Here is a 17867-nt window from a genome sequence, read left to right as displayed (position 1 = left end):
AAATAAAAAGTTTCTGAGTTAGGCAATACATATGTTAGTTGTTGATTTATGCCTCGTGTTTTGTTGATGTAAATTGATCATATCTATCATTAGTTTGAAAAGAGATTCCTTTTGTTCTCAAACGTCTTTTAATCTTAACACTTTCACACAGATGTCATTTTACCAAAAGTTCGTAAATATTTTTTCCCGGGTGATTTTTTATATTTTGTGTATTATTTCTGGCACTGTTATCTTTTCTTTCGTTCAGATTTGTGAACATTTTGCTTAAGACAGCTGCTAAACAATGTGCATAGTTCATTTATTTATCAGTGATGTACGTCATACTATCAAGATATTTAAATATATATATAATATATATATTTTTTAAAATGAGATTCTTATTCTTGTACAATGCTGCGCATTGGGATATGGAATTAAATTTATTTTGATTCAAGGCCTTTAAACTTTTATGTTTTTATATTTAGATCGTTAAATTTCAGATTTAAAGGCACATGTAGACATGGCGTAATCTTACCAGAAAACACATCGGTCGGTCTTAATCTCGTTTAAGTTGACCAATCCTAACGTAAGTTATGGCCGTTAGTAAATCCCATTTTTTTCACGCCGTCATCTTTATTGTTACTGAATTCCAGAAGTATAAATCATACATCGAGCTCCAGAACACGTGTCAGCCCTATATTTTGTGTCATAAAACACACATTATGCAAGAGCTAAATCTGCCTATTGCAGGCCTTTCTTTAGGCTTGAAATGTTATCTAAATTATTAATTAGACATTATTAACTAATCCAGACCACAATCAACTCTCGATGTCATCACTAGTCTGCGATGTTTATTGGATTAGGTTCCAATTTGCTGTTCGATTTCCATTCATGATAAAATCATGGACTGGATAATCGAGACTATGTTTTTATCGTACCGGCCTTAGTAATGATGATCGACTCCCGCCAAGGGGTAGAGTTGCGCCTTTCCAACCTCGTGGGTTTTCTCCCACAGCTAAAGACCCTTACGTGCAGGCGAATTATTACAGTAAAATGACCTAGTTTGTGTCGAGTCTAAAGTAAACCTTGTTTCTCACTATGGTTTCCTCTCACTACCATATGTCAGTCCCAAAATCAATCTGATTAAAACACAGATCTTATTCCGTTTTGTTTTTTTATATTTAGGCCGAAAATTTAATCGCTAAAATCTCGGTTCAGAATGGATCAATTTGACTGAAATTTTCAGCAAATTCCCTTTACATTATCTAGTTTTTAACTATTATAGTGAGAACTGTTATAATGTATCTTTAATGTTTAAATTACTACCAAAAGAGATCCCTTAAAGCCTCGTAGGAAAGTAGTTATTGGTCTTGTGGCGCATGGAGGCTTTAATAAAATAAGATTACGATGACAATTTAAAATTCTATACGAAAAGTTAGAATTTTGGTTGGGTCCAAAGATTTTAGATTTTAATTTTTATTAGCTTAAGTATTTTTCAATTATAGGACGTTTTATGGTGACAGTTTAAAATTTAATACAGTAAGGTTACTATGGTAGCACACTGAACGCCACTTGAATTAATAAAAAAAACGTTAGACTGCATAAAGTTAATACTGTCATCATGTTCCCTTGTTGCCGACAACCGCCAAGAAAATAAAGTGGCTTATATTTAGACATTTCGACTTGAACTGATTGGTTAAAAGAAAAGCAAAATGGATCTAAGGAAGATGTCTATTCCCTGGACTCTCTTTAAGATCGGCTACCAGTCAAACAGTCTGTATACTTATTTTTCTCAATTGAAAACAAAGAATTTAACAGTGACAAAATGCACTTTAGAAAATTGGAAGCAAACCTCTACAAATGCAACACGACTGTATGTATGTGTCATTTACGACATTCTATCAACTTCACATTTATAAAAAAAAAACGAACGAAAACTTAGCTGCCAGAAAAAATAATTTCTTTTTGGATCTTATATTCTGCTATCGATGTTGGTGATGAAGTGAGTAGCCATCTTGCTTCCAGCGCCCAGTGTTCCATAGACAGCTTACAATTTGACGAAGAAAAGTAATTTATTAAATCTTTCCTTTTTACTTTAGCAATTGTCTGGGAAGAAGGACAGCTGATGTAAAGTATATTTACACATCATTTGCTGCGGACCACTCCAGTCTGTAAAAATCATATACTTGAATATCCTTTAGCCATCATCAATTTTCTCTTTGAACTTATGAACCTTGAAAATTAATCAGTTAAAATATAAATCGTCTAGAATGGCAGAGAATCATGCCTCATTTAAAATCGCTCATTTAACTTTCTCGTGGAGTAAGCATTCAAGAGAGTGAGAGAGAAAGTTGTTGAAATTTAACTAGCAGTGTTTCAACAATCGAACCATCATGCAATTTATTTTTAGGCAGACGTCCAGATGTATTAAAGTCTTGATGTGTGCTATAATATATTGATAACTAAACACAAAATAAACGTATTTAAACGTTAACAGTACGAGGTGACTGAGCAATCTAATTAAAATCAGTTGTTAGTTTAATCCGGTTTATGCGGACAGTCACTCCGTCTCCATCTATTCTAAAGAGATATTTAAGAAAAACGCGTTCCCGGTCTATTATTGCTTGGGCGATATCGTAGATATGTTTGGGTGTGCCGTTCGTTTTTGATATCGCAGACACGTTTTCTAAGAAACGTGCCAGGGAAGCCAGTCCTGTTTAAGAGAATTATCCACCTTAGGATGCGGTTGGAAGGACGATAAATTCATCCCCGTAGGCCATTGTTTGAGCATCTATAATCAACAAATTTCAGAATATAAATTATTATGTATCAAGGGTTTTGATTGGTAAACACGGAAAACAAATGCGGAACGAACTGTTGGTATAATTTTAATTAGACTGTTGGTCCTATATCATCCTCGGTATCCCCAGTGGTTTCATTCCGTTCTACTCCACTAACCCCTGGGTTAATCTATGGCGGGGACACGTTTTCAAGTTATCTTCCCTTGATGATTGTACTATTTTTATCGACCAATCCCATAAATCGTTAATTGAAAAGGAAGTTGGTAAAGGGAAGTAACTCTTATCGGATACAGTAGGCAAAACGCAAAGGCTCGCCTTCAAGAGACAAGGTTAAGAATTATCCAAAATGTAACCTAAATGAGAGAAATCCAAATTATACTAAACGCGTATTTATTAACAACAAATTAAAATTAGTAAATAATATATTAATAAGGACCGGACAGGTATTTATAATATACTAAGCAGCAAAAGAAACGTCAGGTTGGTATATTACCCTGAATAGACGCATTGCATAAAACTTGCCAAATGTTTTTATTGTATATTTGTGACCAAATCTCCAACTTTACCTGAGCTATAAGGCTCCTTCCCAAACACAGATTTGAACCGAGAAAATGTTCTCAAAAACACAACCTGACTTCTGAGATGGTAATGTGTTCTCATGTAACTCATGCTGCACGTGCTATTCACCGGGACCAGCGCTATAAAATGCACCCCGATACCTGGTTAAATCATTCACACTACAACGTCAGCAGCATGCCACGACTCACGACAGCTCCGAGAGATACAAGGCGCTTGGAAGACTCGACGCTGGCCACACTGCCCAAGCCGTTGCAAATCACTTCCAGGCCAATGTTCGGACCATCCACGGGCTCCAGAAACGTTTTCGGGTCACCAGCACCACGGATGATCGCCCCCGAACTTTTAGACCAAGGGTTACCAAAAGACGACAAGACCGCCATGTTGTGCGACAGCGCGTGAAGAATCCCTTCACACCACGTCAGACAGTGGAAATACACGGAAGACCTATCAGTACCGATACAGTGCGCCGACGTCTCACCAGAGAAAACACCTATCCTCACCCCTTGCCATCGACGTGAACTTCTACAGTTTGCCCAACAACACCAGAACTGGCGACACAGGCAATGGAGAACTGTTCTGTTCACAGATGAGAGTCGGTATTGCGTATCAATTGCAAATGGCAGGACCAGAATATGGCGTCAACGTGGCCAGTGTTATTCTGACCAGTGTGTCATGGAACGAAACTCATGGGGAGGTCCAAGCATAATGGTTTGGGGTGGAATCGGCCTGAACCAGAGAGTGGGTACTGTGGTGTTCCAGGGAGAGAAGGTGGCATCACAGCAGTGCACTACATCGATCAAGCTCTCAGACGCCACGTCATACCACATTTCGCACGTCATCGAAACAACGTTTTCCAGCATGACAACGCCCGTGCCCACACCGCCAGAGTTACTCGTGACTTTCTAAAGCAGAACGGTATCAACGTTATGCACTGGCCACCCCTAATCCAGACTTAAACCCGATTGAACATCTTTGGGATGAAATTCAGAGGAGACTTAATAACATCGCACCGAGACCAAACATGCTTTTCTGAGAGGGTGGTTCCAGGTGCCAATGGCGTTCATCAATCGTCTGGTCAACTCCATGTACAGATGCTGCGCTGCTGTTATTGACACTTGCGGTGGATACACCAGATACTGATGTATAGACTGTGTACAGACTCTAAACCTTCTAGTAATGTCTTGGAATTGTCATGAATTAATCACTTATGTGTCAACATATTGTTCACAAAAAATTGCTTTGATCCATTTAGTAAGTCGTTTTCTAGAATGATCTGATTAAAGTGCCTCTCTGATTTTGAAATCGTACTGAGGTTTTTTTGTTTTGCTGTTTAGTATATATATTATGTAGCTTCAAGAGTTTTATTGAGAATCAAAGTGAAATAATAATAAACATAACAGAATGAAACATTTTGAACAAAGAACGAATAGTAATAATAATAACAAAAGTCAAACATATAGATGTTATTCATATTTGAAATTAGCGAAACATACTACAGATTTTGATTATACAATTAAATATTAATGAATTAAAAATATATACATTGTCATAAATCTTTCAGTAAATGGACATGAATATGGTTATCTACCCTTATAAAAACGAACGCGAACGTCTGGTTTGTAAACTGTTTTTTGATTGGTTCGTAGACTTTAGCTACAATCAAGGCCAGGGCAGATAATTTGAAATCTTGGAAACCCAGGGTATAGTGGACTATAACGGAATAAAAACACTGCGGATACCGAGGATGGTCCAATATGAAATAAATTCAATTCAAAGAGTGCCGAGTTAGAAAAATATTATTTATATGATTTCAGACCATTGTTCAAAAGTAAGGGTAACATTTTAGAAAAAAGGATCCAGTCATAATTATCAAGATGTTATAATCAATGAGCATAACTGAGCAGACGAAGATCAACAGGAATCTTCATTCTTCCCCATCTGTATAATTTTGACGTATCAACTATTCTGATTAGTCATCAATGTATTGAATCCTGGAATTATCTTTTCCAAAATGTATAACACAAATTTATGTGTGATTTTAAATTGTGGTCAAAATTATCAGACAGTACGTTTTATTAACATTAATGTCACAAGAAGAACTTCAACGCCGTTCGAAACCCATTTCTTGATATTCATTTCAGCTGTCATATTTTATAATACCAGAGAACCTTTGTAATAACCTTTGTAAAAAACACCAACAGAAGCGAGGATTAAGATAAGGAAATAGATAACTGATTTAATGCATATTTAAGTAGAAGCGAACAGACACTTTTATGACACAATCAAATATTATGCAATTTATAATATTCAAAATGTGTCCAAGCGATATTTCTGGAATGAATGAATGAATGTATGGGTGTATTTCTCTTGGTTAATTGTCAAGTGTTCGATATTGCCGAGACTATTTCGATTCAATAACAACGCCATATAAGTTAACCTCCAACCTGTATCGTATATTTCATTTAGCCCGAGACTAATATTTCAAATATCCCATCTACAACAAGTTGGTAACTCAGAATTAAACATTGGTCTCTTACGGTAACAAAAGCCCCCGTCTGGTGTTTTCGACCATAATTTGTTTTATTTACATAAATAAGCCGTTAATGTCTGACCGTTGGTCACCTGCGCCAGTCTGAAATGAGAAAATTATTCCACATAATTTCGTCAGCCATTATTGAATTGCTTAAACACAATATGGCGGCTAACGTCTAGCAGACGTCTTATGCGTTCGTCTATTGGATTAATAAGCCTCGTTCGTCTAAATGGTATATTTATGAAAGGAAAGTAATATCCGCATTACTAAAGCAATAATTCATGATTTAGTGTTATTTATCTATTAGAAAGGTGTCATAAATCTGACAATATCAGTTTAACGTCGCCATTCATCAAGTTGTTTGTGTGCACCTTTATTATAATATGTGTACACATTTCTATGGTATTACTTTGTGTCAGGCAATCATGGAAAATATGAAAAAGTAACTCATGAAAATCAAGCATATATTTATGTTTATTCAAATAGTCAAGGCTGGATGACTGCGCCACACACTCAAAAAGCTAATCCCAAACCAGCGCGACAAAGTAACGGACACGAAAGAAAAGCACATGGACTTAAAATTTTATGAGACAAATTTATGGATTTAAGTGACACAAACATCTGAGACACACTGGAGACCGTAAATGAATGAGACGAACACACACACACACACACCCACTGTGGGTCATATATTTACTCGATGTGATAGTTAATTGTATGAAATGGGAATGCCTTTTTTGTCATTAAAATAAACCCCTGATCAGATCAGAAGTTAGCGATTTCTCGTAATACAGAGTAAGTTTATAGAATTCATCTAAAGCATAAGTACTCCCCATTTACCTGTCTAACCGTTGTTTTTACTGGTGCTCATATGACATTAATGCGAATAAGTTAAATTGGTATACCACCAGGCATATAATCTTAATTTCAAGTTTTTCATGAAAGAATTGCTGCATATGGAGGTCTATAAATGGAATAATTTCGTAAATTGATGTAGGCTATTTGTTGTGCATGATGCCAGTCGGATATTGCATCTGAAATGTCAAATGGTTAACTAACATTACGATCAGAAGATGTAATAGATAAATGTAATTGACCATTTACACGAACTATTTACAACACATAGAAGACAAATATTATGTCAGTTCAGTTTTAAAATGATAAAATGTTTGTAATTTTGATGGTATTAGATACGTTTGATGACAGATAACGTAGCTAATAAGGCATTAATGCGCGGTTCAAACAGTGCGATGTTATGTTATTCGTGATATTCATTAAACGTGGCTACTATTCTGGATTAATTTAATATCTACATAATGTTGTTTCCATATTTATATTGATTTGCCATTAATAGAAACAATGGAACATTCTAGTGGAATGGAATTAAATTGGGTTGAACGTCTTACTTTTCTGCACCAACAGGGAGGGCTAATGAAGACGAACAAACGCCATGCAGTGAGTTATGATGGAAAGTTTTTAGCCTACTCTGAGAATGGTTCTTTTACGCGCACGTCAACGTGTACATGGGACTTCCTGTTTTCTTCCCATCCAAACGACTAGACTTAGAGCCCGTTCCCCGAGCCATCGTTAAGAAACGGGCCGAAAAGAATTTAAAAAGGTGGATAATTCAACAATAATGTTGGGGGCAGACCTCTATAATTCCTCTGCATGACAGATTTCAAAATTTCGATGTAATATATTAATTAAGAACAAGGTCAAAATCGACTGAAAAACAAAAAGAAACAACAACAAAAACCAACACATTCACCCAAATTTGGCTTGGCATTTTTTTTTTTTACCACCCTTGCACTCCATAGCATGCTTAATACACTGCGAATTTTAATCAATGTGTATTATTTTTGCCAATGAAAGTGTTTATGTAACATTCCTTCAAGTGTAATGCTATTTCTTTTTTTTCGGTTAAAACTAACGTACGCAAAATGATACATGCTGTAAATGGAAACTGTTACATTAATCTTTGTATTCGTGTGACAGTCGTACAAAAGATCCTCCGAAAAAGAATGTTAGATTTTAATTGTTATATTAAATTACATTAGTTGAGTTCCTAACCGTAATAAATCAAAGTGACTATGCGATTAGCTGGCAACTAAAAACTAATTATATTTAATTGTTTGATCTTGTAGCGGGGTACAGACGCTACAAAAAACGGGGTGGGTCGTGTCATTCAAGCTTGAAACAACCTGTCGGAGTCGTGGACGAAGGGAAATTCTTTCAATAAAAAACTTTAATTTAATATGGTGGATTTTCAATAGCGGTACAATGTCGGAATGGCGTGAGTAGAGATAATATTATCAAAGGCTGATATACGATATCTTTTCTTTTTAGATAAAAAGAACAATTTTGTATAGTACATATATTCATGTGCAGTTTGACAGGAAGAGGGGGGTCGCGACAGACAGTTTTGTTCTTTTATTTAAATTTGATCGTCCGTAAAATGTTAAGAAACAACCATACTAAATCTACACGCAAAATATGAAGAAGGGGTCATACCTGCTGTGCAAACCTATCGTCAACAAAGGCTCTGTATTACTTGAATAGAATTTAAAAATCAATTAACCGCCATTCACCAACTTTAAAATGTTAAATTGGGGTGAGGTAACGACCTAGGTTCTTTACAAAGAACATAATTGAATTACATGGCTCTTGCCACCATTACTGTCGCGAGTCTCGGCAACACAATAGGCGCACAATGTAACTCGAGTGATATTATTAGAATATGTAGATCGTAAGTAAATTATAGGAAAATAATATCTTAAATAAAGAACAGATGATGTTATGTCTACCTGGATGAAGAGTGGGAGAATGACATTATTCATGTGAACGTACGTCCGCTTAGATATGTGGCGTCATCGGATCCCTCCTATTATAATAATAAATCTTGTCAGTGTAGGTATAAAAGAGAAAGACACACGTCCATTGTGTTTATCTGATATAATTATCTACAATTTAAAGTGACAACAAAACTAGACAAAAAGTGGGATCCAGTCGTGTATGCATTGGTATGTACGTACAATAAACTTAAAAGCCAAATATATAGAGGGACATTGGCTTGTTATTTTGAGACTAACATATTATGGTATTATTTTATTACAACAATTGGTTTATGAACTTTGGTAAATTCTTTAGTGGCGTGCACCAATTAAAAAAAAATGACATGCCACAGGGTTCGGTTATCAATCCCACTATCTTCAACGTAATGATTAACGACATCCACAAATCTAGATGCAAATCGATTGATAGCAGTGCTACTCACATGTTGCCAAATCAAATAAGCGTACTTACCAATGCAATACGAAATTTAAAATCGTTGCCGTTTTGTATATAAGTAAAAAATTAAATCGACTTTGTTCTCTTTTTTTTGTATATTTCACTGTCATTTTCCAACTCTTCACCCAGGTAGACATAACATCATCTGTTCTTATGTTAAGATATCATTTTCCTATAATTTAATTACGATCTACATATTTTAATATAAATATCACTCGAGTTACATTGTGCGCCTATTGTGTTACCAAGACTCACGACAGTAATAGTGACAAGAGCCATATAATTCAATTATGTTCTTGATGAAATATAACCTTATCTAAATAAACTTTTATGTTGGGTGGTTGAGATCATTGATTACGAGACGATTTCTATTTTGTTGTTTACGAGACGACTTCTGAAAGGTGAGTACCAAATGTTTAAACCGGTTACAAGAGAGTTTGGTAAGGATAATCACAGGTTACGACTCCTGGTGGTACGGCTCCTTCTTGCCAGGAAGTGACTAACTCACAACAAGAGTACTCGGGGAAACATACGAAGTTAGACAGGCTACCACAATCCCGGGATCAAACACATTCCTTATGAGTTGCGGCATACGTTTACCCAACTAGAGCAGCCGTTACAATACCAAGCGCAACACAATAAACCCAAGACGTGGCCGTGGATATGGTCAACACTATTAAGACAGCAGTGGATTTCGATATTTTTGCGTGTTTTGATACACAATATTTTATTCGATTTGGGATGGCAGTTTGGTTCCCTACTCCATCCCTACTATATGAATAATGGTAAGCCAGACGATCTAGATTATAAATTCGAGCTCCACACCTGACTCTAATTCTGACAAGTTGGGGGATTTAACTTTGATATAAAGAGACAGTTTTGTCAACAGTGGTTCATGATACTAACTCTATAGAGAGTTCTAAATTTAATTAGCATGCTATATGCTGGGGTTTTTTTTATTGTCTATTCCGCAATCAGGAGTTGAGAAAGTTGGAATAAGTGTCAGACAAGTCGTAACCTTATAGCAAAGTACATTCCCATTTTAATATAATCCCAAATTAAACGGGTTGTTCTATGAACAATAGATAATTCAGACAATAGATAAATCTGCTACAAAACTTTACTGGTTTGCTGGAGTCCTATGTTCATGCTGACCATGGGCGTATTGCCGTCATTAATGTTTTGACGTCACAGTGTCAAAGGAAAGCAATTAGACGCGACTTTATTTTGTAACATTATCGTTTGTTTTCCTAAAATTGTAAAAACTTCCAAATACTAAATACCTTCTCATGTCCATACACAGAATGTCGCTATAATTCTCTGGTTGTAAGTTGTGTCATGTTGGGGTGCACCAATCTAATTAAAATTAAGTACACAATGTACTATTTTTGTTCCCGTTTATTCGGATGGTCACTCCATTAACATCTAAAGACATGTTTACGAAATTATGAAGTATAATAATAACCTTAACCTTTATTAAATAACAAACAAATTTATCGTTAATCAAAATCCGGAAATTTCAGTATCACTGGGTTGGAATGGAAGCTTGATCTGGGGTCGACCAATCACAATCTCTGCATTACTGAATATACTCTATAAAGCAATGTCATCTTTAATTGCACTGTGTGCATCTGTTGCACGCCTCTTGTATCTGGAAGGTTCACGTGGCTAACAATTTATAAACTTTTTACATTTGAACGATATATCTCTTGTATCTGGAAAGGTCTATCTCTTGTATCTGCAAAAGTATATCTCTGCAGCAGAGGTATATCACTTGTATCTACAAAAGGTGAGCTCTTTGTATCTGCAAAGGTATATCTCTTGTATCTGTAAAGTTGTGTCCTTTGTATATAGAAAGGTATATCTAATGCACCTGGAACTGGCATAGTAGTCACATTAAGTAAAGAAATGATACTAAAATAAGTAAACAAGTCTACCTTGGACTATCAATTTGTTACAACAGTTTTCCCCATTATTAATCGAAATAACAGCACAATGTAATACTTTATTTTGACCTAAATTTAAGGGTTTCAGTTCCCTTAAATTGAATAAATACTTCACACAAAACAATATGTCCAAATTATTGTCTGTAAAATGAAATTTTCTAGCTGAGTTAACCAATATTGTCTCAGTAACATGTAAAGAAATACACAGGATTCAGGTATCTTAGTATGTATATATATTCTGTTAATAAAATATAGACTAGAGTCTATGTCAGATACTTATGATGTTTACCCCCAGGTAAATTGAAACACTTGTAAGTATCTGACATAGATTACATATTGAAATTACTGACATACCTTTCATCTGACTTGTCATAAACACGGTGAATTGAACACTTAGGAGACGTTTCAATTCAATGTCAGACAGGTACTTAATAGAAACAAGCCATAGATCACTGGTGGCGTATTTACCGAGTATAGAAAACATAGTAGGTCTAATCTAGTAACTAAATAATCAGCTTTGTTACCTCTGAAATTGACAGTCTCCGTGTCCATTACACATCACAGAGTTTGAACAATGCTATATTGAGCATAGCCATCAATTGTTGGTATACATGGATACAGATTGTCGCCGCCATATTGTGTTGTTATAACGTCATGCTGAGAGGTATAACGATGTCAATTTGATCACATATTTTGATCACTCTATAATAAATGAAATACACTATAAATCAATGAGAAAATGATGTGATATTATTTAATATAAAATAGGAAACTGTGGTTAAATCACTGACACCTACTTATCACCCACTACCTGGTAATATCAATAAGGTTTGGAATTTGATTCATTTTAATGTTGTTAAAAAGATAATAGTTCGTTTCCATTGTGATTTACATGGGTATATATTATCGTGACTAAATCTGGAAGAAATCTGGATGCGGTATGCGAGATAACTTAACTTAACGGATTTACCTGTTTAACATTCATCTTGATCTTACAACACAAACGCCATAGATGGTTTAGAACCATAACCATAAGTTACCAGGAAATGCAATATATACACATTAGGTTTCTGTGCGAGGAAAGAAAAATCCACTACTAATCGTCGCAAAACCTCCTTATAAATAGTGTAAAAGACAGATCTTGAGAATCAATGTCCTGATAACCTAGCCGTAATTATTGTACTGAGATGTCCAAATTATAACAGTTTTCTTTTCTCTTTTAATGCTGCAAGGCGAATTGGTTTGTTCAGATCCACAAGTGTTATCTATGACACATCTGGTATGACCTTGACCTATATATGAAATAGACTATACGGACATTACCTACTTCTATTTTATTATATTTATATATGTAATGAATGCAATGTGACAAGAATGATTGATAATGATTGATTAGAGAAATCAAGATGTCAGTACATAAAGAACTGTAATGATTGAATATTCATTAGTGTTATGGCTGAAATGATTGCAACAAAAATATTAGCCGATTACATTATTTCTTCAGCCGCCTTACATGAATAGTGAAGAAATTGGATCTCTATTCGCTTAGTGGGCAATCTAATTAAAATATAGATCTATATTTCGTTTCGTTTTTTATACTTTCGATGGCCTACACTACATGTAGATCTAACAAGTTATAGTGGGAGTCCACGTTCTATGACGTCAGGTACCGAGCAAGCGACATTTGACCCGATTACGTCAGTCATTCGATTAACCAATTAGCGACCGCCATGTATTTTTTATCTACTTTTGCTTTGTTTTGATTTCTATTGCCGCTAATGTCTACCCACAGTTCCGCGCAAAAAGGTCAAACGCTCGATTCGACAGACCATTTGATTGGCTGACCCCTCATTTCAAGCAGAACAAAAGTTAAATAACAACGCTTCCAGATCCAAGTGTAGTAAAGACAAGTAAAATCGAAATTTTGAACTATAAAAACGAAACGAAATTGGATCTGTGTTTTAATCAGATTGCTTAGTGGGTAGTATATTTGTCGACATAAAAATGTCGATACGATATTATTCAATCGGGAGTCCTCGTTAATTTTCGTAATCGGATACGGAATGTACTCGGGTGTTGCAATTGTCTCCAATCAGCTTTAAACGTCAACGAAACATCATGTACACTTTTTGTATCCCACTCTTTTGAGAATTCTGTTTACCACATTGAAGTTGCTCAAATAATCCACTGCCCTATTTGAATTAGGTTTTAACTTCTTTTCCTTTATCTTTTCTGATTTCTACAATTTGTTTTCCTTTGTTTTTGTTTTGTATTATTGTATCAATGTATTAATTTTACACTACAATGTAATCTAACCAACTTTCTATCATTTAACAGTTCTATTTATATCAGACAATCGTATTCCGAATGTTATAAGTCATAACCCACTCAGAATCATTAACATATACACTTTCTCACAATTCACCATAATACGCAGCCCAGTATACCAACTGTTTATTGATTTTCATGTGATTCAAACAAAATACGTCAGACATAAAATATTAAAATTAAAACGACAGGTAAATAACACCTGATTTAATCTGATTGTGGCAAACTTTACATTTCAAGTCGTTTCAAAAGTAATTACCCACATTACACCTGGTAATACATGTTGTTTTTTAAGGGACAGTGGGGTGTGTTATTTGCATATGTATGCCAGAAACTGATCACATGAAAATGGCTGCATTTTGTGGTGTGATAAACATTTGTTCAGTCGCGGCAGGTGAGTATGTCTAGATGGTCGACTATCTGTAAACTTTATCTGTTATGTTTACATATTATTGACAGATGTATGTTGATAAGATATTAACGTGTACGTCGTGCACCTTTAAATCAGAACAACATATATGAAACCATGGGGGAAAACTATAAAACTGTATTAAATTTATATGTACAGGCATACTCCCATTAGAACCCGTCTTCAACAAGGTATTGCTAGAGGCCGTGGTAGTTGAGTGGTATGGACACCTAGAATGTGTTGGGCTAGAAGAACCTCGGAATTCTTCAATCCCGGTCACCATAAAGAACCCTTGATGCTGGAATTTTATAAAGAGTATGCGGGCCAAAATCCGATCCCTAGCTTTGCACATGTGACAATAGAAAAATAACCGTATGTTAGTCTCAAAGTGACCGAGGTATTGTGTTGACAGGGTATTAAATCCCATTCCACTCCCATACTGCGGCCATGACATTTAACTGAACGTTTATTAGTTTTATTAAAGGACAATGTTCGTGTCCACTAATATTACATATGCGATAGAACCTAATTTAAACACATGCCAAATATAACTTTAACCAGTTCTATCACATGTTATATTGTTGGAAACAGCTAAAGCCTCGTTTAACATGGTGACTAGATGCCAAAACTAAAAGTGTATCAAATCTCCGAAACTATTTTTTAAGTGCTCAGAAATCGAGTCTAAGGGAGTCAATTTTCTAAGTTTTCTGGGGGATGGCCCACAAGCCCCCCCCCCCCCCGCGTGGGCTCTCACCTGCGGTGTTCTCGCGGCTCGCACGGCTCGCATCTACAGTGCTCGTTGGTCGGGCCGACATTGCCGCGCACGACCAAATCCTTATATATTAGGAGTAAAGACAAGGAACCGCTACTCCACTGTTGTTGTTAGCGTAGATAGGTATCCATCCAATGGCTCCAGTACAGGTGACGAAACTTAAGATCAACATTTTTCAAATAAAATCTACAGTAAAACGACACCCAAAGAAAACTTAGGAAAGTGAAATGCACATTGAAGTAAATAACTAACGGTGGTATGTCACTTGTAAAATGCAGGTTAGTTTAGGTTTGTGGTTGACAGCCCCAGAGAGGGGCTCTAAATCCAGAAGGTCGTCACCTTGGTAAAAGGTTATGTTTATATATACCATATAAGAGTTGGTATGTAATGTATCTAAACATTTGTTATATGACAAATTGTAAACACATGGCCTGTTTCAGTGGTGATGATGGGAAAATTGAGAAAAACATCTTCTACGAATGGAAGACAGGAAAGATAACTATGATGTGAGAAATATTTTTGATCAATTCGGATCACATGTTGGACAAGAAATTCTATGTTCTGAATCAATTTTAGCAAATACTTATATAACATTTCAACGGTTAAACAGATACGTTAGCCGATAGATGAAAAATAACATAATTTAATGGAAGTATAATAAAGAAATATAGAAGCCTTGGGTACCAATTCAATGTCTCATTCCCTTCCTCCTAGAATTTTTTCATCCACTTTTGGTCGCAAATGGTATAACTGATATTGTTTTAAAAGTTGTACTGAACATTATATGACGTAATGCTAGACATTTGTGGATATCCATAATATACGTTTTTAGAATATTGGATGCGAAAAACAAATTTTGTAGATTTTTTAAAGTCAAAATGTTGGAAGTACAGCAAGAACTTGGGGAGCTGAGCTAATAGAGTACAAATTGCTACATGACATAGTTGAGGTTGTAGTCCGGTCGTCAAACCCAATATTTCGAGTGAACCTGGAAATTGTATACAAAGTATTTTTTCATGATTGATTTTAGTAGCTTAGAGTGTTCTCTTTCAGAATCTGCCGGGTGAACCTCGATCACCATTGAGCGTTTTAAGAAATTAAAGATGGCGTCTAGTGTCAGACGCTTCTAAAATACATTTTGATTATTTATATCTAAGATTGTTACTTAATGAAAAGTGGGTGTTTGCTTACAATTATATGATCTCATATTTGATCTGCAAGTTATATGTTGTAATTGTTTCCGACATCACATTTGTTTGGAGATATTATTTGGTATTTAATTGGCATTTGGCAGCAATTGGAATTAAGGAATCCCTTGATCACTATCAGCAAAGAAGATCTTTTGATTTTTTTGGCGGCACATGCCACATTTGCATTCATTACGAACTGATTCATAAATAACTTTTAACAGATCCTACATATTTTATTGTATGTCGTTTAGGAATAATGTTTCAGATAAAATATGTATGCTGGACTTTACCACAACGGACGATTAAATCACTCTTGCTCAATAAAAAAAAATCACAAAAAAAACCCAAAAAGAAAAACGGTCGTATTTTGCTTTCGTACGACAAAGTTAAGCTAGTTTAAAGGTCGCCAGTGTTTTGTTTTTAACCAATTTAACTTATATGGCGAGGAATGAGGGACGTCAGCTCTGGTTTTATCTGTAGACGTAGATGAATTTTAACGAAGATATCAACATATAATCCAATGAAAGAGGTCTAGGAATATAGCAAAAGCGACAAACCTAAACGTATGTAACTCTACTATACCAGTTTAAAATACTAGCTTACTACCGGTCTTAGAGAAGGCTACTTTTTAAGTTGGAGTATTTTTGGGGACTTGAAATTGCCGGCTTCCGCTTGCTAAGAGCATGTGCGTTTCATTATTTCTGAGGGAATTTGCGGTTTAAATTATGGTGTAAAATAATAAACTATAGTCTATAGCCACTGGTCGTCGCTGTCGGTGTGAAAACTACACTCTTCAGACCTTCATTTTCAGTAAACCTCTGTGAACATTTTGTCATGAATTTGTAAGAGCAGTATCTAAATAATTCCATGAAACATGCAGTAATATTACGAACACAACACTTAACACTTCTTATTGTCAAATTCTAACAGTAGAAACGAAAATTCTCAGACATAGTGCCGACATTCTGGAAATAAGCCTTCCTTCTGCCAAATCCAGCATTCTTCAAAAGGCCATTGCTATAACTGACACGTAATTTTTGTAACATCCCAATATGTAGCTAAGTAGTGACAAATTGCCAGTGGTGAGATGTGAGTGGTTTAGGTTACATTACTTATACCGAGGATAAAAAACACATTTAGCGGTAAAACGGGAATTAGACAGGTATTAATGTCTGTTGATAAAAAGTATCATTGCTTTTGATATGAATTATATAAAAACTAATTTATCCCCGCCAGTAACTTATTAACCATGATAAGCCAGTTATCTCAAACACACGCTTGATGTATGGACCAACATTCTTTTTACGTTGAAACTGGTCAGAAGGCTAACAAATACGTTATAAGGTCGCTTAGAGAGGAATATTTTATCGATGGTGAATGATATTCTTTTCTTGGTACCAATTAACAAAACTATGAGATTTATTGTGAGTGGATCTGTTCGTGTGTATCTCCACCCTACATTAGATTGATGTCATATGTAAGAGATTAGCGGATTTTACTATAACAATGATATAAACCATAAAACGACAGTACATGGTAAAATTGGACTCCTATGTAGGAGATGGCTTTAAGAGTGACTGATTTTCACTTTGGGGACACAGCTCTTTACAACATAAAACAGATGAAAAATAGTAGCAAACGGTTTCGTATTCATTTTCAGACTTATGTTAATTTTTGGCTATCTGGGTTCTTTTATTCATAATTTTATTTCTTTGAAAAGGGTCCTTTCCTGCGCCATTGATTTTTTAGGCTCTTATTATAACCAGTTCGCGACAAAAGGCACCGGGAATCTGAGTTCATGAAATATCTTTATGAGTAAGACAAATCTATATTATGTTGTTCACAGTGAGTAGTTCCCCTTGGCTATGTAGCTGCTGCATTATAATACTTTTAGTAGTAAAAACAGATTTTTTCATCAAAAGATTAAGAGTCCTTGGTGTTGAACAGAGTAAATACTCCCAGTAGCTGATATTTCATTAAAAATGAATCATTTACATTGGCGTAATGGTATTACGATATAATTACATTTCCACCAGCCACAT

Source organism: Patella vulgata, chromosome 7 (assembly GCF_932274485.2).
Source record: "Patella vulgata chromosome 7, xgPatVulg1.2, whole genome shotgun sequence".
Taxonomy (NCBI): Eukaryota; Metazoa; Mollusca; class Gastropoda; family Patellidae; genus Patella; species Patella vulgata.
Note: the sequence above shows the minus strand (reverse complement) of the source record.